Source organism: Lactuca serriola, chromosome 4 (assembly GCF_051521515.1).
Source record: "Lactuca serriola cultivar US96UC23 chromosome 4, Lser_US96UC23_V15, whole genome shotgun sequence".
Taxonomy (NCBI): Eukaryota; Viridiplantae; Streptophyta; class Magnoliopsida; order Asterales; family Asteraceae; genus Lactuca; species Lactuca serriola.
Window position 1 is genome coordinate 210,968,805 of NC_136411.1, and position 23,869 is coordinate 210,992,673.

At 36.9% G+C, this 23,869-nt stretch overlaps 1 pseudogene; it reads left to right on the plus strand.

Moving 5' to 3' along the window:
- Positions 1–261: 261 nt before the first annotated feature.
- On the plus strand, positions 262–1,805 carry LOC145099159 (exocyst complex component EXO84C-like; annotated as a pseudogene).
- The last annotated feature ends 22,064 nt before the right edge of the window (positions 1,806–23,869 follow it).

Sequence of the window (23,869 nt, forward strand, 5' to 3'; positions counted from 1 at the left end):
AATAGGTAAATCTCTCTGAGGATTCTTCACCTTTAATATAAACAATATGAAAATTACAACTATACCCTTTAGAAAGAACAATCACAATCACTAGTGTTACCTCTTCTGCTGTGCTGGTTACTGCATCAAAATCAACATATGAGAAAAAAACGGTTGCAGATCCAGCAAGTACTTCATTAGCTCCATACGGGAAATGCCTAAAAATCAGAAACATATTTCATGTTGCCAAGGGTAAAATGGTAATTTAACACATGTGAAAAAATGAACATATTACCTGCCTGGAACTTTATATCCCACCCATTGAGTCTTAAAACCTATGTATCCATCAACTATTATGATGAAAAGCAAGGCTACAACGTTTATTGTTGTGATTATGCCTTGAGCCAATGAACTCTAAAAGTATTCATTTTATTAGTATAATAAAATTTAAGAATATGTGCTATACGAATAAGTCACTAATTGAAAGGACTAAAATACGTCTTTGATTCCAGTGGAAAGTAGTCCAATTATAATAAAGACTAAAACAGCAGCACAAGGATCAATTACAATTCAAAGAATGGTGGGTCGAGTTAAGAAAGGAGGAAATAGTTTTTGAATTTTCAGGAAATGATGAGATGTTGCCATTGTCACCTCGCCTTGCCTATCCTTTGTCTACTTTTTTTATATCTTCTGATAGGATGCTTGTTGATAGTGGGACCCGTTTCATCTTCATGGTAAAAGTGATTTGACTTTATTTGAATGCAAGAAATAGCAATGTACTTTCACTTATTTGTTTATTATAGAAATTTACTTTTAATATATTACTTGTTTATGATTTTTTACAGGATATAGTTGAGAAACTAACACGCCTAGTCATCGTACACTTTGGAGGAAATATTTTAACAAGAATTCTAAAAGTTTTTGATCAATACATGGATGAACTCATAAAAGCTTTACCTGAACCTTCTGAAGATGACAGTTTAGTGGAGTTAAAAGAAGCAGTACCTTTTAAAGCTGAAACAGATTCCCAACAACTTTCCCTTTTGGGAACTGCATTCACTATTGCAGAAGAGCTGTTACCAATGGTTATGTCAAGAATATGGAGTGTTTTAAACAAAAGTAAGGAAGCAGAAAATGACAATACTGCCCCTCTATTGAATAGTGGGATAGATTATAAGGACTGGAGGAAGCAGCTTCAACATTCACTGGATAAGCTTAGAGATCATTTGTAGACAATATGTGTTGAATTTTATATATTCAAGAGATGGGCAAACACGCCTTGGTGCAAAATTTTATTTATGTGGTGAAGGTGATGATGTTAGTTGGAATTCTGATCCTTTGCCTTCTTTTCCCTTCCAGGTAATTTAATGGAAGCATTTTTGTCTAAACAAGCTACATGATTCTGAGTTTTACAAATTTGCCCTTATTTATTTTGGGAATTGTGGTGTTTATGCAGACATTATTTGGGAAACTACAACAGTTAGCAACAGTTGCTGGAGATGTGTTACTTAGGAATGAAAAGATACAGAGAGTGTTGCTTGCAAGGCTGACTGAAACTGTTGTGATGTGGGTGATGTCTAATGAAGAGGATTTTTGGGGTGTTTTAGAAAATGAAGTGGCAAAACTTCAGCCACAAGGATAACAACATCTTGAGTAAAAATTCTACATCTTTTTTTTTATTGTAGTTGATTCTTGATATGCATTTCACTGTTGAAATCGCGCGTTTTGCTGGTTACCCTTCAAGAAATGTACACCAAATGGCATCATCTATAATTGTTCGTGCTATCAGAACATTCTTAGGGAGAGGGCTAAACCAACAAATGTAATAAGGGTATTAATTTTACTTTGAAAAATATACCCAATTATAACATTCAAAGTTGTTTCTGTATTTGGATGACATTGCTATAATTGGGTAGTTTTTTTCAAATATAAGAAAGTATAGATGCTATAATAAACAAACCAACATAAGTACATTGCTATTTGTGTAAATTGTTGTGTGGATAACAGCTAAGCTTACCTTTACAGGAAGTTCATCCACAGAAAAATCCAATTCTTCTCCCCACATTGGATTTCTTCAACCAGGAACCACTTAGTTGTAGATCAACATCAGTAAAAATGACCATTTCTATAAAACAGAAGCAACCAGTGAGATTCTTAATTGAAATTGACCAAATCTTGCTATAAATATTACCTAAAGTGCTTTTCTGTACCACAAGTGACGATTGCATAAGGTTCTTATATGTCATTCAAGTTGGCACCAATAAGATTCTTATCTGCGAACAGTTCCACCTTCAAAACATAACAGATAATGCTACAAATTAGCTAGAACAAAAGAAATGAAAAGCCATTTAGAAGTTTTGATACACCTTGATTACATAAGTAGAGCTGCCATTAGAGTCACCATTTTATTGATCTATCTACAAAAACAAGTATATAAGTGCTTGTCATACACAAAAGGACAAGCACCTGTGAAGCAAATACTATATAAAGTAACCAAAATTATCACATTTTTTTATTTATGTTTTTTGAATCTAATTAGTTAAAGTAAGATATGTTAATTAAGTTCTATTATTTATATTTATGATGCAGTGCAACCTGGGGATAATTTGAATAAAAACACAAATAGAATTATTTCTCAAAGGAATAAAAAATGTGATAATTTCATAATGTTGGGCTTGTTACAGAGCTTGTGGATGCATGTACAGAGATGACAGGAGAGGTTCAGTGTGAAGCTTTGATGCACAAAACTTATGCTACCAGGATTATATATGACTAAAGCAACCAATCAAGCCCTATATCAAGTTCTAATTCTAAGTATCTATTCTAATATAGATGCAATCGATATAAGAGGAATGACAACTGAAAAAGGAAAAAAAATGGAGAAATTAAACCCTAACGTAATATAGTGTGCAATTGAACCAAACCTAACCTAATATATGACTAAAGCAAATAAAATCTAGAGATTTACCTGAATCGGAAGTTAACGAAGAATAATTTTAGATTTTAAAAATGTGGAGGCTATCGGATTGGGAAGCTGCAATGGTCCATGGTGTCGTCATCTGTTTGAACGGAGAGGGTGAGATTAGGTTAAGCTGCAACTCGAGAGTTATGCGTGTTCAGTTGGAGTGATAAAGCAGGTTTGGGAGGGACGAAAACTTACACAAACTCTGTGAAACTGGAATTAGATTCGCCAATTTCTGTGAGAGATCGTCAATTAATAAAACATAACGTGTGTATGCTCCGTCGGTATTCTCTCGCAAAACACATACCAGATGGCAAAAAGTCGACAATTTTTTTCCCTCGTTGAACCCTCGCTAAATGACTTAGTTTTCCACTAATCACCGAGGAATAATGGTGCATCGATAAATACTTGTAAGATCCGTAGCTTATCCCTCGCTAAACCCTCTATAATATGCTATATATTGAATAAATAAAATACTTATTTAAATCATCGTAGATCTCTCGCAATTCCCTCTCTATAAGCCAAAATTTTGCTATAGAATAAATCTCTCTCTGAATCCGTAGTTGAAACTCAAGTTTCTAGTAGTGAAAAAAACGTGATAATGGGAGATGGAGTAGCAGGTTTACACATACACTAAAAAGAATTAAGCATAAGATCATGATCAAAATGAAAAAACTTCACAGCTAGGAAGGTTGATGATCAGACAAGATAATGCTCACAAAAACATGATTCATAAATCTGATCATGTACTTAGGTCATATCTGACTAACAAAAAAAATCGACAACTAAAAAAGAGACGTGATACAAGTATATGTATCAAGGGTAAAGAAAAACTTGAGAACTAGCGTTGAAGTTATTGGATTAGTGTCTAAGTCCATAACTATTTTGGTATGTACTTAACCCGATGGTGGATGGTCCTTTTGGGTTGCCTTCACCAAAGCAACTTGATAGGATGAATTATGGAGAGAAAGGATTAAATATGATTTATTAATATATTATGAGAATAATATATTAAAGGAGAAATCATATGGTTTAATTAATATTAGTCAAGAATTAATTGGTAATTAGTTTTGTGACTAAAAGAGATTAATTAAACTTAAGGGACTGGAATTGTAATTATAAGATAATTGTAATTTGGACCATGGATTGCCTTATATTAAGGAGTGGACGAATTCTATGGGAAAGCCCATGAGGAAATCGTCCAAGGCCTTAAGGAAAGGAATCTATGGGTTGCTTAGGGCTTAAGCATCCAATTTAGGGTTTCCTTGTTAGATAACCCTAATTGCCTCCTATATATATAGATCCCTTATGACCTAAAAACGTGGCTAAGACTTCTCTAGGGTTTGTGGACGTTTTTGGGCAGCCTCCATCCTCTCTCCTCTTCATCCTCTTGCTTATGGTGTTTGTGAACCATTAGAGGAGTGACATTTGTGACTCTAAGCTTTCTAAAGTCAATACAAGGAGGAATTGGATTGTTATTGCTACATAACAATCAAGGTAATATCTTAAACCCATTCTCATGTTAATATGATTACTTGTATGCTAGAATTAGGGTTTATAGTCTTGGATAACTTGCATGTACAATAGAGAAACCTAGATCCAAGCATTAGGGTTTGTATGAGCACATAGGATGTTCTTATGACCAAAACCCATCAGTGGTATCAGAGCCTTGATTGGTTTCTATTGTATTGATTCCTTGTATGTTGAAAAAATTCGAATTTTATGGTTCTGCATGATGGACTCGACGAGTTGCCCCCTACTCGGCGAGTCCATGGGGGTACTCGGCGAGTTCGAGCGTCAGATGGAGCTATTTTCGGGATTTCTTGCTGTTTATCTTTGAGATACTTGCCTTTATCATATTAGATCAATATAAATCCGATTTTGTGATATATTTGACTATATTCTTGATCTAATTGATGATATTCATCAATTAATAAAATATTTGTTTCCTTATGTGATAATTGATTAATTATTTTGATTAAATTGGTAAACTGTTTTGCAAGAAATCATTAAATAAATCAAATATGGATAATTATGTGATTAAATGTTAATTTGGATTATTTGTTATTTGATTCTTGTGCTTTGAAAAGTTTTCAAAATTTCCCCTTTAGGTTTTATAGTTTAAATTTGAACCCAAAAGTTTTGTTGTTTTGAAATTTAAATAGTTAAAACCCTAATGTTTTGAAAAAGGTTTCAAAACTTGCCCTCAAGTTTTGGAATTTAAATTTTGAATTAATAGGTTAATTTTGATGTATATTTAAATTCTAAACCCAAATGTTTTGAAATGTTTCAAAACTTGCCCTCAAGTTTTGGAATTTAAAAGTTGATTAAAAGGTTTAATTTAGGAATGTTAAATTCTAAAACCCTCGTCATGTTTTGAAAAGGATTCAAATCAGACCCTTTTGGTTTTATTAGTTAATTAAGGTGTATAATTAAAAGAGGTTTAATAAATCCATAAAGTTTTGGTTTACAATTTGATTGAATTAAAAGTATAATTGTTAAATTTGACCGCCTAGTATTTTCAAAGTGTAAAATACACCCTATACTATATATAACATTAAAAGTCTAACATTATATATATATATATATATATATATATATATATATATATATATATATATATATATATATATATATATATATATATATATATATATATGTATGAGTAAAAGTTTGTCTTACCGTTAGTAGGCCTCATTCACGAAGCTGGTCTATAAGGGGTGTTTAACGAAATTGCCTATAAACTGGTGATTGAATGGGTATCCACTCTTCCCACTGCACTCTTGACTAGTGGAGGGTCGTTAGCTGAATGGGTAGGATAGGACAAAACCTTCCATTATAAGTATAATGATATACAAAAGCAACTAAATGTTTTACAAATTCCCAATCTTAGTTACTTAGGCAAAAGTGAATTGATGCAATTCCATGAAATTACACTTTGTGCCCTTGCAAAGACGTTAGTGGAGCGTGTGTGGTTTACCGGCACACTAAATGGTTCTAAGCAAAGGTAGCAAAGGGTGACTCAATGTTTGTCATAGTTCGGTGGAGCGTGTGTGGTTTACCGGCACATCGAATAGGTGACTGTAACATGTGAGGGCACCATGTAAGTTTGCATGCTTATTCACACCCACTTTGTGATCCTCGGCATCCCAGTCACAAACTAGAGGGGCATATCGAGATTTAAACATGCCATTGAAATGTTCAATGAATCTCAAAGGATCTAGGAGTTTTCATATATTTAAAACATAAATTTCTTTTTCGTTTTTCGTGGTAGAAATTAGTGAATCGTCATTCACTTACCTTCAAATATTCTGCAATTAGGGTTACGGCATCCCTCTCCCGAGTTGTAGAATATTGTGTTGGGTCCTAGCCTTAGTATCTCATTTGGGTGATTTACTAAGGACTCAATCAATCGACTAACTTGAATTTGTTTCTCCCGTTTTGTAGATGTCTAAGTTCGACAACTATGGTCTTCCCAAATCCCGTGGAACAAGCATTCCACATGAAGATGGTATTCCACGATTCGATCGAGGAACAAGAAATCATGCTTCACTTCCTCCACCTCCTCCAATTATTCTCCCTAACCCACAAGCTCACTCAAGCCCTTTTTGGCAAGTAAACATATAGAAGGAAAGTCGGTGTGTGCACACGTCCTAGGGATGAAGTCACACATTGATAGGTTAAGAATGTTGGGATTCGTTGTCTGTGAGGAGATGGCTGTTGATTTGGTTCTTCAGTCACTTCCTAACTCATATAGTGAGTTCGTAAGAGATTACTATATGATGAACTGCGACGTGACCCTTATAGATCTCACCTATATGCTTATTGCTGCTGAATCAGTAATGGTTTGGCACAATAGAAAAGCAAAGTTGATTGGTGAATCTGCCTTCAAGACATCTATGGATATAGACAATGGCAACGAAAGACATGATATGATCAAAAAGTTTGATCATAAGAGAAAGGAAATGTCTGAACTAGTTCCGTGTCCTGTTCCAAGAAAGTCAATTTGCTTTTATTGCCAAGAGAAGGGGCATTGGAAACGAAGCTGCCCTATTTACGTAAGAGATCTAAGAGATGGGAGAGTCAAAACGTATGGCTCTGCTTTAGGTAAAATCCATTGACTAACTCTTTTAAGCTCCTATTCTAGATTCTTAATACATAATGTGATAAGATTAAAATTGATGTTTTGTAGAATCAAAGAAAAGAGAGGAAGCTTAAAGGAAGAAGTGAGCAGAATCTAACCGTGAAGAAATGGATTTCAATCGCATTACTTGAAGATTAGATTCTTGAGCTACTACTTAGAGTTAGAATTAGATTTCTAAGAAAGATGTATTAGCATAGTTTTTCAATGAATTGCATTGTAAGGACAAAAAAAATTTCCGCAATAAAATAAATTTTGATTTTATATAATTTATTTATCCTTGCAATGGCGTGTATGAAAAATTAATGTTAGAATATTAGCAATAATGGATTTGATTCTTAATTATGTTTGTGGAAATGTCGAAAATTTACCAAATAAGGAGAGTTTCTCATCGCCCAAGTTTCAATTGGACAGAAACTCGGAATCATGCAACTTGGTTGCATGATGAATGAGAAATTTCATTTTTGGAAATTAGACTAATTCATTGACAAAGTGTCAAGTAAAGGACTAAGAGATCGAGTACACAAAGTTGTGTGTTGATCAAGTCTACCACAAGAATAACAAAACATTCGTCATGATTTACTAAAGGTTTAGCAAATATGATTATAGTTATAAGATTAAGTGTAATTCTGAATTGATTGAAAATGTTTAAATCAATAGCAGAACGGATAAGAAGAATCAAATAGACAGAAAAGATAAAAGGTTCTCCATTCTAAGAAGAAAGGAGAGTACCTTTTATGCTTTATGATAGGTCTTAATGATTAAGAACTATATCTCAATTGATCCTCTAAGTGAATCTTAGTACAATTGTATGTCTAAGAAGAGGAATCAAGAATTGAAGAAATGGTTAAATCAAGAAGTCAATCATACTTCGTTCCAAAACAAGTCTTAGAGTTAAGATTGTGAAATTGAGTGATAAGTATTAAGAAGGTTTATAACATTCATCAAATTTGGAAAGTTGTGATGTCTTGGATAAGACAAAGACCAACTAGGACCAATTTATGAAGTGTTTGATAAAAACTACACTAACTCTTGAATATTTGTTTGTCAAGAAATGTTTATTGACAAGAGAATCTTATATGTCAAGGAGTCAGTGGGAGTCTTAATGGTCTTGAAAGGTTTCAAGAACAAATCAAAATAGACCTTATCGATCATCACTAGCACACGAGTTGAGGTGTACAACCTATCGTGTTGACACTATTTTGTTTTTGTGTCATTGCAATTGAGTCAATTATGCATGTGAGTTCTATGAGTTCTCATTTGAATGCATAAAAGGCAAGGACCTTGATCAATGAAAAGTACATTGATAGGAAAAGGTGATCTGCTTGACTACTTGGAAACATGGTGGGCAGCCGTGCTACCATAAGGCAAGAAATCAAGATTAAGAAAGTTCGGTCCATATGAGTTTGAATTTGTCGTAAACTTTGGTTTTAACAAATTCACATGGATAGGAACACATACACCGTTTAAATCTAAGTGTCATATGATTTCCTCCTTCATGAAAATGATTGTGAGGAAATACTTTCACTAAGAAAGATTTTAAGAAGATAGTGATTGTAAAATTGCATTCTCGAATTCGATTATGGTTACGGTATCCCTTTCCATAATTTGAATTGTGAGGTTTGGCAATTAGTCTGAATTGTTTAGACACACATATGAACTATCTAAGGAAAAAGTGTATAAAGCCTTGATAAAAGATTATCAAAGCACTAAGTATTAGAAACATGAACTTAAGAAATTCAATAAGTATTGTTTTTTTTGAAAGTTAAGCTGGTTTCTGAATACATGTCAAAGCTAGTGGGAGCATAAGTGTTATGTTTATAATAATCATCATGATAGTGGGAGCATAAATGTTATGATTGTATGATTATTAAGGCACGTATTCAAGTTGGCAATATTAATTATAGAAAACAAGAGTTATACCTTGCAAAGTAGTAAGGGTTGTAAAGTTGTTTTGCTATAATTAAGGGAGAGAATATTATGCTTCATTTCAAATCTAAAGGCTTAGGTTGTCGAATGTTAATAAATTTAGTCAAAGGTACATAGTGTGTTAAAATTTCGATTATGATTACGGCATTCCTCTTCACAATTCGAATTTTGAGAACATAGCAAATAAAATATTATGGCAAAAGAGTGATAAAGTATCAAATCTTTATGTAAGACATTATGCATCGTGTCCCATACGCTTCGGGTATATGACTGATTGCGAATGCTATAATATTTGACCATTCTAAAATTTTCCATATGTCTAGCGCATTTAGAGGGAAAAAGGACAAGAATTGGTTTTGACTAAAATAATTAAACAACTATCAAAGGACAATCCAAAGTTCGACGAGGATTGGTTGCTTGTGAGTAGTTGGAAGCATGGTATTGGATGGACCATATCGACATTATTATGAATAGAAAAGATTCTATTAAGAATGAGCTGTCATATGGAAAATATGGAAATGTTTCCATATTGGATGGACCATATCGACATCATTACGAATAGATAAGATTCTATCAAGAATGAGTTGTCATATGGAAAATATGGAAGCGTGTCCATATTGGGAATTGAATATGGAAAATCTATGTCTAGATTAGAAACTTTTATGCAAAAGGATGTTCAAAGGAATGTACTTTGAGTGAGAGACATCATATCTAAGGAATTGTCTTGTAACAATCTCCGATAGAGGACTTTGTAATATCATTGACAATAGTCTTTGTGACTTTGGTGCAGTGACATTATGAAAGGATTATTGCATAAAATGTTAGAATCTAGCATATTCAATAAGTGGCAAGAATTTGATATTCTTTCACTTATGAAAAGGATTTTTAGTTGTGAAATGAGAATGATTGGAAATGTGTTCAATTTGATCTATTTCACAAAGTAAGAACCATAGGTAAACATTGTGTGCATGCTAGGAGCATGGGAGAAGTGTAATAATCAAGTAAGAAGTTGATTAACCGAAACGACAAATAATGAGTAATCGATATGGTGATAAATAAAAGGTGTTTTATTTATACTCAAAGGTTTGAGGCCATATGGGATTAGTATTATTCTTGTGGTTTACATTTTCATGTTTTGACTTCCTGAATAATTTAATTGGTTAAGAACAGTCAAATTAGTCGAACGGACCACAGTCGTTCATATGTTGGAAGTAGATATGAAAGAAGACTATCGTGAATTGGTGTGTGGATTGTCTAAAGAGCATTAGACATAAGCAAATGTTTGCTGCAACGTTCATGAGTGCTTATGAATATGATTTGAGCATTGGATTAAACCCACACCCACTTGGATCACTTCATGAATTGTATCACGAGTGATTGGTGAGACGATAACATCTTATATTCTTGAAACCGAGATGTGTGAGTTGTATCTTGCAAATCGGTTGCACATTGATAATATGTAAACGCACCAGTAACTTGGTGTTATAAAACATATTGTTGTGTGTGATTCGGTGAGTAAGAGCAAGCGAGCATTGAATCAAAGTTTATCCTTTCCTTTTATTCAAAGTAGGATAAAAGCGATATCTTTGGGCCCCTCGATGATTTAGTGATGACAAACGTAAATGCTCGGCCGGGCTAGGGCTAATTTGATTTGTTCAATTAGTCAGTCGTCATAAATCGGGAATCGAGATATAGTACAAAGAGAATGATTAGAAATCATGTCTCATACGATATCTAGAATGGAGGAATATATGATCCCTTATCTAAGGACACGCGTATCTGATAGGATCAGAGTTGACAGCGGCTTTAGAAAGCTACGATTGCAGATCAGGATCTGAAGTCATACGCAAAATAGTTATTAGACTTATCCAAGTGGGAGACTGTTGGATTAGTATCTAAGTCCATAACTATTTTGGTATGAACTTGACCCGATGGTGCATGGTCCTTTTGGGTTGCCTTCACCAAAGCAACTTGATAAGATGAATTATGGAGAGAAAGGATTAAATATGATTTATTAATATATTATGAGAATAATATATTAAAGGAGAAATCATATTGTTTAATTAATATTAGTTAATAATTAATTGGTAATTAGTTTTGTGACTAAAAGAGATTAATTAAACTTAAGGGACTGCAATTGTAATTATAAAATAATTGCAATTTGGGCCATGGATTGCCTTATATTAAGGAGTGGATGAATTCTATGGGAAAGCCCATGAGGAAATCGTCCAAGGCCTTAAGGAAAGGAATCTATGGGTTGCTTAGGGCTTAAGCATCCAATTTAGGGTTTCCTTGTTAGATAACCCTAATTGCCTCCTATATATATAGATCCCTTATGACCTAAAAACGTCGCTAAGACTTCTCTAGGGTTTGTGGACGTTTTTGGGCAGCCTCCATCCTCTCTCCTCTTCATCCTCTTGCTTATGGTGTTTGTGAACCATTAGAGGAGTGACATTTGTGACTCTAAGCTTTCTAAAGTCAATACAAGGAGGAATTGGATTGTTATTGCTACATAACAATCAAGGTAATATTTTAAACCCGTTCTCATGTTAATATGATTACTTGTATGCTAGAATTAGGGTTTATAGTCTTGGATAACTTGCATGTACAATAGAGAAACCTAGATCCAAGTATTAGGGTTTGTATGAGCACATAGGATGTTCTTATGACCAAAACCCATCAGAAGTTAGTCTCAAAGTCTCGATAATTACCTGATGATCATAAGAAGATCACGAGATGGATATGCATCAATGATCAATTGCACCAACAAAAAGATTACCAAAAACTAAGGCGTTGCTGATTGAAGTTGCACAATGGAATCGGATCGGAGTTGCGCCAATGATTACATGCGCATCTGGGAGATAGTCACGATGTGAATTGACGATGCGCCAAAGAGCTTTGACTGAAGATTGATCATGATCAAGAGAGGGATGAAGCGCCAAGGGGATATTGATATGAACAAGGGCTGAGATGGTCGTAATCAGATGTACCAATTATAATGCCGGATCATGAGAATGGTATGGAACAATGGTGTTGAGGGAGATGGCTCACATGAGTTGATCGATGAGCAATAGAGTGGCGCAAAAGGAAGAGTATGGTGTAAGAAGAGTAGAAGATGCGCCAAGGAGAAGTTCAGGAGATGTTGCACCAAAGTAGGATCGGATCAAAATTGTATTGATCATGCGCCAAAACAAACCGGATGATGCGCCAGAGATGAGATTGTATCAACCAGATGGGTATGGCGCCAAAATACTGAAGCAATCGTAGGAAGAATTTGCACCAAAAAAAATGAGTATGGGGTAAGATGATTGACGACGTGCTGAAGCACAGGAGGTAATCTTGAAATAAGGTTGGTGCAAGAGGATTTAATGTCCACCAAGGTATTCTAGATGATGTTGCCCCAAAGGGTTTTTGGTATTAGAAATTGCGTCAAGACTGATACTGAGTAGGGTAGTTATGCAACCAAAAAAAATAAAATAAAATAAAATAGTGAGGGAGTAGGTGGCGCAAGAAGGAATAATCAAGAGGGTATTGATTTGGACTCGTTGATCACCAAAAAAAAGTTGTGGAGATCAAGAGATGTGGCATTCATGAGGCAAAACGGGAAGGGTCAAGAAGGAATTCAAAATTACTTGATGATCAAGAGGGAATTTCGAAATTTTGGCTTGGGTCAAGAAGGTTTTCGAAATTGCTTGATGATCAAGATAAGGTTGTTGTGGATCAAGAGGGAATTTCGAAATTTTGGCTTGGTTCAAGAACGTTTTCGAAATTGCTTGATGATCAAGATAAGTTTGTTGTTGATCAAGAGGGAATTTCGAAATTTTGGCTTGGGTCAAGAAGCTTTTCGAAATTGCTTGATGATCAATATAAGTTTGTTGATGATCAAGAGTGAATTTCAAATTTTGGCTTGGGTCAAGAAGGTTTTTCGAAATTGCTTGATGATCAAGATAAGGTTGTTGATGATCAAGAGTGAATTTCGAAATATTGGCATGGGTCAAGAAGGTTTTCGAAATTGCTTGATGATCAAGATAGGGTTGTTGATGATCAAGAGGGAATTTCGAAATTTGGCTCAAGAAAGTTTTCGAAATTACTTGTTGATCAAGAGGGCACAAAAACTTTGTTGATCATGAATGGCTCGAGAGGAATTTTGAAACTAGTGATCGCTCAAGAGGGATTTCGAAACTAGTGATGGCTCAAGAGGGATTTCGAAATCAGGGTTTGGGTCAAGAAAGAATTTCAAATTTACTTGATGATCAACAGGGTAAAAAAACCTTGTTGATCATGAATGGATCAAAAGAACACAAAAAACCTTGTTGATCATCAATGGCTTAAGCGCAATTTCAAAATTAGTGATGGCTCAAGAGGAATTTTGAAATTAGTGATGACTCAAGAGAGTGTTGTTGAGGATCACGAAGGATTTCCAAAAATTCTGGAGTATGTTTCTTAGTGGAGATGAAGGTCCAGATGTCAGAGTCATGACCTTCCTGGTAGTACTTGATGTGATCTGCCTAAGAAGTGTATTCACTAGGCACAAGGATAGGTGCACGATTTCCTGCTCTAAGACTATTTGCCACTGAAACTGAATAGAGAACTTTTTGGTTTTGATTCACACTTGCCATTAAGAACAGGTGATACTAATTTGTAACTTAAAAAAAATTTGAGAAAACTTTTATAAGTCTCAAAGTCGATCACTCGAGCTCTGATACCAACTAAAAAAATTGAAACAATTCAATAAACCTAGACTAGAGTAGTCCAAGTGTTGAAAATACTGAAACAGAGTTTCAGAATCATCAAGTGGCAAGTAATGTAGAAAATAAAGAGTTGTGAATCACCAAGTTAATGATAAAAACGTTTTTTATATGTTCAAGATCAATGATTCAAAAGTGTCTCATATTCATCAAGATTCAGTTACAAGTGTTTGAATGATAGACAAGCTAAAATCCTGAAATGGCTCTCTAAAGACTAATCTAAACAGCAATTGTGTAGAATGATCTGAAATGAGCAAGGAAGAGCAACTTTACAATGGATCCGAAGGGGCCTATTTATAGGCTTTGGAAAAGCCTATGACATGGCTTGACCAATCAGGTGCTGACACATCATCAGTTGACACCTTTGCCCTACTTAACGGAGAATGGATGGAATATTCCAATTTCGTTATTATTCTGTTAGGGTTCCATCCAAGTTATGAGTCTTCATAATTCTGGAACCTTCTTGATCAACATTGAAAAAGTGATGAGCAACATGAGCATCATGTTGCTCAACTATCTTCTTAGATGTCATTAACTTCCAGAAGTGTTGTTGTCCAAGTTGAGTTGTTACTTTGAGTTTTGGACTGACTTGAACTTGAAGATGTACCACCACATGTTCATGATGGATTTGGACGTGCCTTCATTTTACATGATATGCCATGTGCAGTCTTGTTGAGCCATCAATGTGATCATGTTGATCCATTGAGTTGAGTTGAGCCACCAAGTGTTCTTGTTGAGCCATCAACTCTTGTTGAGCCATAGAGTTGTGAATGAGTCAACAATGTTTTTGATGAGCCATCAATATTCCAGATGATCCACCAATATATTGATGCTCCACATATGATCTAGATGTGTCATCTGAGATCATGATGATCCAACTAGCTTTCAGCATGTGATCCTTGTCAACAACTGGTGCTCCATGTAAGCTTCAAGTGCTCCAACATCTGATTCTTCAAACACTTGTTGAATCTTCAATATCTTTCCAACCTGAAACATTCTGATAATGTTTATTAGATAATGTAAATCAATACTCAACTTATTTCAAGTGACAATCACATAAAAATATAAGCAACAGTAGCTTTATGGCTAATATGATATGTGTTATGTGAATTGTATGTGCGGTATGCTCTGGGGAACTAACTAAGAATTTGATTACAGTTTGTGGATTTTGTTTCCGGTACATCTGAGCCCAAGGGAAGGGCAATGATTTATGGCGCGGCGTGCACTCTCTCACCGATGTTTTATAGGACTCTCTGATGTTTTTAAATAAAGCTGTAATGAATGTGGATTTGAAAACAACTGTTTTGGGATTTCATGGGTTATGGAAATGTGTTTGATTAATTAAAAATGAAAATTTTTCTTTTAAAAATTTGGGTCGTTACATGTAGCGTAATGCGTTGCGATCATGCTGGCTCCTTTCCCTTCGAAGAGGAAGTACCTGAAACCAAAAGAGAAAACCGTAACCACAAAGGTTAGTGATTTCCCCCATCGTACCACATACCATACAATAACATACTGCCTAGCATATCTGGGTGCTGGCCTACCCCTTCGGTCTCTTTCGACCGGTAAGTGCCTAGCATATTAGGGTGTTGGCCCACCCCTTCGGTCTCTTTCAACCGGTAACTGCCTAGTATATATGGGTGCTGGCCTACCCCTTCGGTCTCTTTCAACCGGTTACGAAAACTATTTCACCCCTACAACTACAAAGTATCCTCCTAGTACATAAACACATAAGTCACATACTGCCTAGCATATCTAGGTGTTGGCCTACCCCTTCGGTCCTTTCGACCGGTAACAGGGTCTATACTACCCCTCCTACCACTATCACATAATATCATAGCGTACTAGCACAATAAGCATAACAGATAGTGGCATACCAGGCAATTATCACAAAGACAATCATGTCAACTATAATCCACTACTAGTGGACAAACATTGGTGCCTTCGACCCACTTCCATTGGAAGGTAACTCACCTCGCACTGCTGAAGTTCCCTGCAAGAATTTCTTAGCTGCGGCCCTGGCAACTCCTCGAACTATTAATACCAGAATATCACCTAATCACATTTGGGTTCTAAGCCGTGACCCATAATCCATACTTGGGGTGAAATAACCGTTTCACTCCCAACCCATCAAGGCCCAAACTATAAATTCCATGAATGCCCATCAATGCCCCAATTTTCCAATTTGGGCCCAAACCCCTACGTGGGACGACCCTCTAAAACCTATTATGTACTTCATAACCCCCAAAGGTCAACCTTGGTCAAAGTCAACTCAAGGTCAAAGTTAACATCCAAGTAAAAGACAAAGTCAACACTCCGAGTTTACTCAACTCGTCGAGTAGTTCTTTACATTAGCGAGTTCCCATAAGGCATAAAATTGTGATACTATGAATCAACTCGTTCAGTTCTCTCTTAACTCGTCAACTTCTCTCCTTCTCAATAGATTTGGGACATACTCACATCAACTCGCCAAGTTCCTTTGTGAACTCGTCTAGTTCATCTGTCTGTTAACCATTCTCAATGCATTAAACCATTTCTTTGAGTCCAACAATTCTAAACCTCAGGTCCTTTCCATTAAGATGCCTAGAAGGGTAACGTTTCCAACTTTACCCCCAAGAACCATTTACTAAGCTTAAAACTTAAACCCTAGTTTCTTTAAAGGTGGCCTTGTTCCATTAACCCCCTAAAATCCTACTACGACCCAACAACATACAGATCTGATGTCCCAAGGTGGAAAAATCACGTAAAGTGTCCAAGTTTACGTTCATGTATGCTAGAAACACCCTAAAATGTCCATTTTTTGCTTCAAAATGGACATATTGCATGAAAGGGACATAGAGGCCATTGAAGTTTGCAACTTGAAGCCTCAATAGGTCATATAGGGGTCAGATCTATCCCATTAACCCCTGGAACCTCTTCTCTTCGGACCATTTGTTCAAAGCCCCAAAACTCAAGCTAAAGCAATAAATGTATGGTTGAGATTGATTTCTTCATTATCAACCTTATTTTCAATTGAATCCTCCTATATATACATATATATATATATATATATATATATATATATATATATGTGTGTGTGTGTGTGTGTGTGTGTGTGTGTATATATATATATATATATATATATATATATATATATATATATATATATTAACGAGGTTCAATAGAGAAGCAATATTAACACGGAACTAAAGAACCAATCATGAGTGTCGGAAATCATAGTGATAAACGTCCAGCGGAATTGATGTACACTTGTAAATAGGACACACAAATACCGGATTGTACAGTAAAACACACCTCTTTACCAAAAAGACACCTCTTTTTCTTGTTTAATTTTTTTTAAGCCATGTTTTTTTATGCCATGTTCCATAGAGATCCATGTTGATATATATAAAAAAATCGAAAAATATCGGCTTTGTTTTTTCATTTTTTTTAATATTTAAGTTTATTCTCACTATGAATCTAAATTGTAAATATTTCAATGTTAACATTCACAATGTGAGTCTCATTTACTTTTTCAACTCTTTGATCATTCACAAATTAAATGAAATTTACCAATGAATCGAAATATGTTTACATGTAGTTTTATAATATTTTAACGTTTTGATTACTCGCAAATCAATTATGTGTAACATCCCGAAAATCAGGACATAAAAAAATTGTTTTTAGATTAATAGTCATTTATATGGATTTCTCGATAAAACCAGAGTAATCATTATTTAGCAAAACTTCATTAAACAAGAGCAATTCATAGAATGCGGAAACATGTGGTGTGTGCTCTACAATCATCCCGAGCTCTTCTATTTAAAAACCAGAGTACCAGAAACATAAACTGAAAACCGTATGCATAAAGCTTAATGAGATCCCCAAAATACAACACAACATACAAACACAAATTATCATGCAACATAAATATAGTTGCCATGGTGTCACCCTATCGTCTTTATCTATTATGCCTTGGGCTCCACCCATGGTCCTTTCCTGGAATACCACAAACCTTCCCCTATGGTCTGATATCCAAATGCCACGGGCTCCCCCGTGGGTCTTCCATGCAAGTATCATAGAGACAACTAGCATACCACATGTAACGCTCTAAAAATTCCAACCAATTTAAGCTTTTCAAAAACAACCCAATTTCATTAAGTTATTACAAAAAGGTTTTTAATACATTTATTATCATAGTATTCCCAGAACCATATCATAAAACATAAACACGAGGAGCGGTAGGATCACACCTTTGCCTTGCCACGGTCCCCTGAAGTACCTGAAACATTAAACCACAACTGTAAGCCTGAAAAAATTGTTTTTAGATTAATAGTCATTTATATGGATTTCTCGATAAAACCAGAGTAACCATTATTTAGAAAAACTTCATTAAACCAGAGCAATTCATAGAATGCGGAAACATGTGGTGTGTGCTCTACTATCATCCCGAGCTCTTCTATTTGAAAACCAGAGTACCTGAAACATAAACTGAAAACCGTAAGCACAAAGCTTAATGAGATCCCCAAAATACAACACAACATACAAACACAAAGTATCATGCAACATAAATGTAGTTGCCATGGTCTCCCCATATCATCTTTATCTATCATGCCTTGGGCTCCACCCATGGTCTTTTCCTGGAATACCACAGACCTTCCCCTATGGTCTGATATCCAAATGCCACGGGCTCCCCCCAGGGTCTTCCATGCAAGTATCACAGAGACAACTAGCATACCACATGTAACGCTCTAAAAATTCCAACCAATTTAAGCTTTTAAAAAACAACCCAATTTCATTAAGTTATTACAAAAAGGTTTTCAATACATTTATTATCAGAGTATTCCCAGAACCATATCATAAAACATAAACACGAGGAGCGGTACGATCACGCCTTTGCATTGCCACGGTCTCCTGAAGTACCTGAAACGTTAAACCACAACTGTAAGCCCGAAAGCTTAGTGAGATACCCCCAAAATACCAACCACATATACCATACACAAAACATATCATAACATAACAAATCAGAACAACCATGCACTTCGGGTCTACTGTGTGACTGGTCCGCTGCACCGGGCCTTCAGTCCACCTCGTCCACCCTCCGAGTCTAGCCATATACATCGAGTCTGCAGTGTGGTTGGTCCGCTCGCTCCGGGCCTTCAACCCACCTGGTCCACTCTCTGAGTCTACAGTATGACTCGTCCGCCCGCACCGGGCCTTCAGTCGGCCTGGTCCACTCTCCGAGCCTCGGCACGTCTGGTCCGCCCTCTTGGGGCCTACAATCTATCCAGACCGCTCGCTGGGCCTTCGGAATATCCGGTCCGCCTTGGGTATGTTGGCATATAGCACAAAGCAGGACTCCCTCAACCCAACCCCAGTCAACCAACCATGTGCACATAAACATATATCATATAACAATTAATCACCAATCGACCGATCTATCAGATCACATACATAGCATACTCTAACCAGGATACCGACCTAACCGGTCACTAACATAGCATCATCTTATATTCCAGGATCCCGACCTTAACCAGGTCGCTAACATATACCATCCTAACTACCAGGATGCAAACATATAGCGAAGCAATAACATAACAACTACCCAGATTTCCATCCGATAAAGGGTCGGCCATGGTGCCGTAGACCCTGTCGATATAGTAAGGATAACTCACCTCGCAACTGCTGACTGGAAGGATAAGATCATGCTGCTCCAACCTCCGACACGAACTCCACCACTGATCAATACCAAAAGACTGAACTCAATAAATACCAATAATTACCAAAATACCCCTGGAAGTCAACTGGTCAACTATTGGTCAAAGTCAACCTTCCTGACTAACTCTACTCGCCGAGTCAACCCGTTGACTCGTCGAGTCCCTATACTCAGAAACTCCGAATCCACGACTCAACTCGTCGAGTCGCCCCAAGACTCTCCGAGTCCAACAAACTTTGAGTCCTTTCTCGCTCAACTCACCGAGTCGTCCCTCGACTCACCAATTCACAGCTCAACCAAAAGGTTAGGACTTCACGACCAGACTCACCGAGTCCAAGAATAGACTCGCCGAGTTCAAGGCAACATTCAACAGACTCACCGAGTTGTTCTTCCAACTCGTCGAGTTCCTGCCTATTTTCATCCAACTCGCCGAGTCCACCCATACGACTCGCCGAGTATCTCCAGCTCTTAACCCATGCAGTGGCTTTCTAAGCCATGATGGGGCTCAAATCCATAGATCTATCCTTCTTCAAGCTATCCCTCACATAAAGTTGCAAACATTACGTGATATCAAGGAGATATAAACTCAAAACACACTAGGGCTTGGGTTTTAGACAAAAGGGGCTTCACCAGTCATCCAAGGGCTGAAACTTTATGAACATAGGATTCAAAAGTGGTTCAGATCTAAAGTTTCAGCTTCAGATCTAGCTTCTTTAACATTTCCCTTAACCAAGGAAAACCCTAGCCTCCACATATGAATGATTCTAGAAGAAAATGTCAAGGTAACAGCTTAATACCTCACAAATGTATCCCAAACTGGAGTGGGTTCTGGATCCACACGAAATCCTTGATGGTTGCCTCTTGCTCTTCAAGTCTCCTCCACCAAATTCACTTCTCAAAGCTCCAAACACCCTCGAAGCTCTCACTCACGGCTATTAGGATTTCAGGGACTCAAAGGGAATGAAGAGAGGCTGAAGAGAGGGTTTTTCTCATTCCAGCACCAACTCGCCGAGTCCAGCCTCCGACTCACCGAGTTGGTCACTTAACACGTGACCAGAAACGCGACTCGACTCGCCGAGTCTAGCCACCGATTCGCCGAGTCGGCCTTCCTCATTTACACTAAGAACCTTGAACTTGCACTTCTGAACTCGGGGTGTTACACCACATAACACGTGGATATAGTGAGAAGACTCACCTCGAATGCAGAAGCTCACCGAAAGAAATCCCTAGTTGCTACCCTACCGGGTTCCTGAACTATCAATACCAACAACACTCCCTACTAACAATTGGTTCCAACCTATAATCCAAATCCTTAGTTTACGTAAAATGACTATTTTACCCCTCACCCAACATGAACCAAAACTGAAGCCCAAATCCAAAAGATCCATAAAGGCCCACTAATGGTCCTATTTTTCAAAATTGGACCCAAACCTATATGGGGCTTATCCTAAGCCCATTATTCCCTTAGTTATAGCTCTGATTACCACAAGTACCCCTTAGAATAACTTGGTCAAAGACAACGTCAAAAGGCAAGGTCAACGGCCTGAGTTGACCTAACTCACCAAGTTGTCTATTGAATCGCCGATTTCCTCTATCAATTTGAAAAGTCGGGGAAAAATCGAGCCAACTCACCGAGTTTATCCATAAACTCGTCGAGTTTGCCAAAAAACCACATCTTAAATACATTAAGCACTTAATCTATAAAGACATGGCCCCAAAACATAGATCTGACTTCCTTGAGCTGGAAAACCACGTAAAGTTGCCAACTTTATGTTCATGCATGTTTAAATTAAGTTCTTAAGCTTAAAATGGATCTAATAATTGACTTAATGCGTGAATGACACCGAAATCCGCATAAATTTTGTACCTTTAAGCTCAAGGGTACCAAAACCAACTCAAATACGAATGAACAAACCCCTTAAATGACTTCACTCCATCATCATCCCTAAAAAGAGGCCAAAACACAAAAAAAAAACCCAAAATAAGGAGACCTAATCATCTAAAAATCAAGGTATGAACATGATTCTTTAAAGTTACTACAAGAAATGGAGGGATTCTAGATCCAAGACTTCCTTCTAAAAGCAAGTAACTTCAAGATCTTCTAACTCCTTTAGAATGCACAACATCGGACACCAAACTTCCTTGCAAGGCTCAAAAACTTGACAATGGAGGCTATAACTTGTTTTAGGGTTTTTATAACAATAGGGTCTGATAAGGAGGCCAGAAAGAGGACTTAAGTCCTTTAAATAGGGTGCAAGACCCTAAAAATTAGGGTTTCCATCCCAGCTGCCAACTCGTCGAGTTGAGGCTCCTTAACTCCCCGAGTTGGTTCATTTAATCCTGGCAATTCTTCCATGTTAAACACGTCAAGTTGGTTCCTCTAACTCGCCTATTTCACCTTGAATATGGTTATTCTCATCAATTTCTCCTCAAGATTTCAGAAGTTACTGTTAGAACACTGAAAGTGACCCTCTTGAACTTTCCTGGAACCGCAACCAATTTACTACCACAATGAAAGCTTCTACCGCAGTCATCCGAAGTCAGAAGACATCAAGTTTTTGTACTTAGTCTATTTTGTCTTTTCTTTACACTTTCTATTTTCAGTATGCCTTGCATAGCTACTTCTAGAGAGTTATCTTTTGTAATGCTTGAGTCTCTATAAATAGAGCTCACTTGTTCTGAATCAAATACGCATCTTCAATTATCTTTACTACTTATCTCAGAAATCATCTCTTATCTCACGTCTTACTATCATACCTGATCATAATCTCTCTTCGGAGCAAGTCCTTGTGACTTATTCACTATGTTTGATCTCACTTACTAACCTTGGTTTGAATGCATTCAAAGTTATGAATCAACTTATGTGTATTCTTGATATAACAATTGCTGTCATTTACATTACTTTACTTTTCGCATCTAACCCACTAACTTCTGACTATTAATATTATTATTGAGCTAACACATCCTTCGAGATTAACTATTCCACTATATACTTGCTCTAACCATTTTGTTCAAGTGTGCCTCAAAGTTTTTCTCTCAACAGTTACAACTCTCCCCCACTTAAATTAGCTTTCGTCCTCGAAATCTGTCCTTACTTTTCTCACTACGCCAAACAATTTGAGCCGCGCTACCACACAACCGAAAATTTTGTACATAAAAAAACCTTCTCAAGACAACCAAACCCAAACAGAAACTGCCATCCTAAAGAAGAACAATCCATAATCTCATGCGGAAATCCAGCATTCCTTGAAGGAACATGAAGAGTGACGAACTTGGAACAAGACAGAGCCTTTAGATCTAGCGTTCATACAGTTGTAGCATCCATATGGAGGTAAAAAGTATTTACCTTGGCTTACCATTTCATAGATCTCTTCTTATGTGAGTTTATGGGCATTTTTGTGCAAAATAAGAGCCTCTCTCGGGTGAAACTTGTCTAGAGCGTGTAATTCCATATCTGGACTCCTCTAGGACCTCATATATATAAAGTCTTAAGCTTTATCAAGCTTTGGCCCTTCTCTCTGCCCTAAAACCTTCTTGGGCTTAGATTTGGATGTTTTAGCATTGTAAGGCCTTGCATGATTGTAAAGTTAGCAATTTTACGTGGTAACTTCATCCTAGGAGGTTAGATTTGGAGTTTGGAGCATTGGAATCGACTAGAATGATCTTAATGTGTAATGGCTGAAGAACTCGACGAGTTAAGCATCCAACTTGAAGAGGTGAGTTGGGTTTTCCCTTTTTGGATTCAGAGTGAACTCGACGATTTGGTGGGACAACTCCACAAGTGGTTAGGGTTTGTCCTCGGTCTACTGGACTCTGCATGGACTCAACGAGTTGGCTAGCAACTTGGCGGGTTGACACCGGTTTTTCTGATTACTGATTACTGAGGAACTTGACGAGTTCATGAGCTGCTCGACGAGTTGGGTCAGCTTTGATTGTTGCCTTCCGTCGACTTCGGGTTTTGGTCAAGCAGTGGATTTTTGAGGCTATGGAGGGGCGGAGTCTAGACCAGCAGTTCAAGTGTGGGATATATTGCATTACTCGATGAGGTGAGTCTTTTCATTATACTTACCAGAGTGGTAATCCTGTTTGACCGGAGTGCCTAATTTGAGTTATCGACCAGAGGGTCTTATGTGCTGATACTGAAATGTTTGATATCATGCATTTTGTATTTGTGATTTATGTTGTATATTATTTACGTGCCTTTATGAGTTTGGACCGGAGGATCCAAACCGTATTGTGAGACCGGAGGGTCTTCACTGAGATATCAGAGTGGAGGGTCCAACTTGAGCTATGAGATCGAAGGGTCTTCATTGAGATACTAGACTGGAGGGTTCGAACCGAGCTGTAAGACCGGAGGGTCTTCACTGAGACACATGACCGGAGGGTCCTCATCAAGATATAGCCATGAGAGGCTA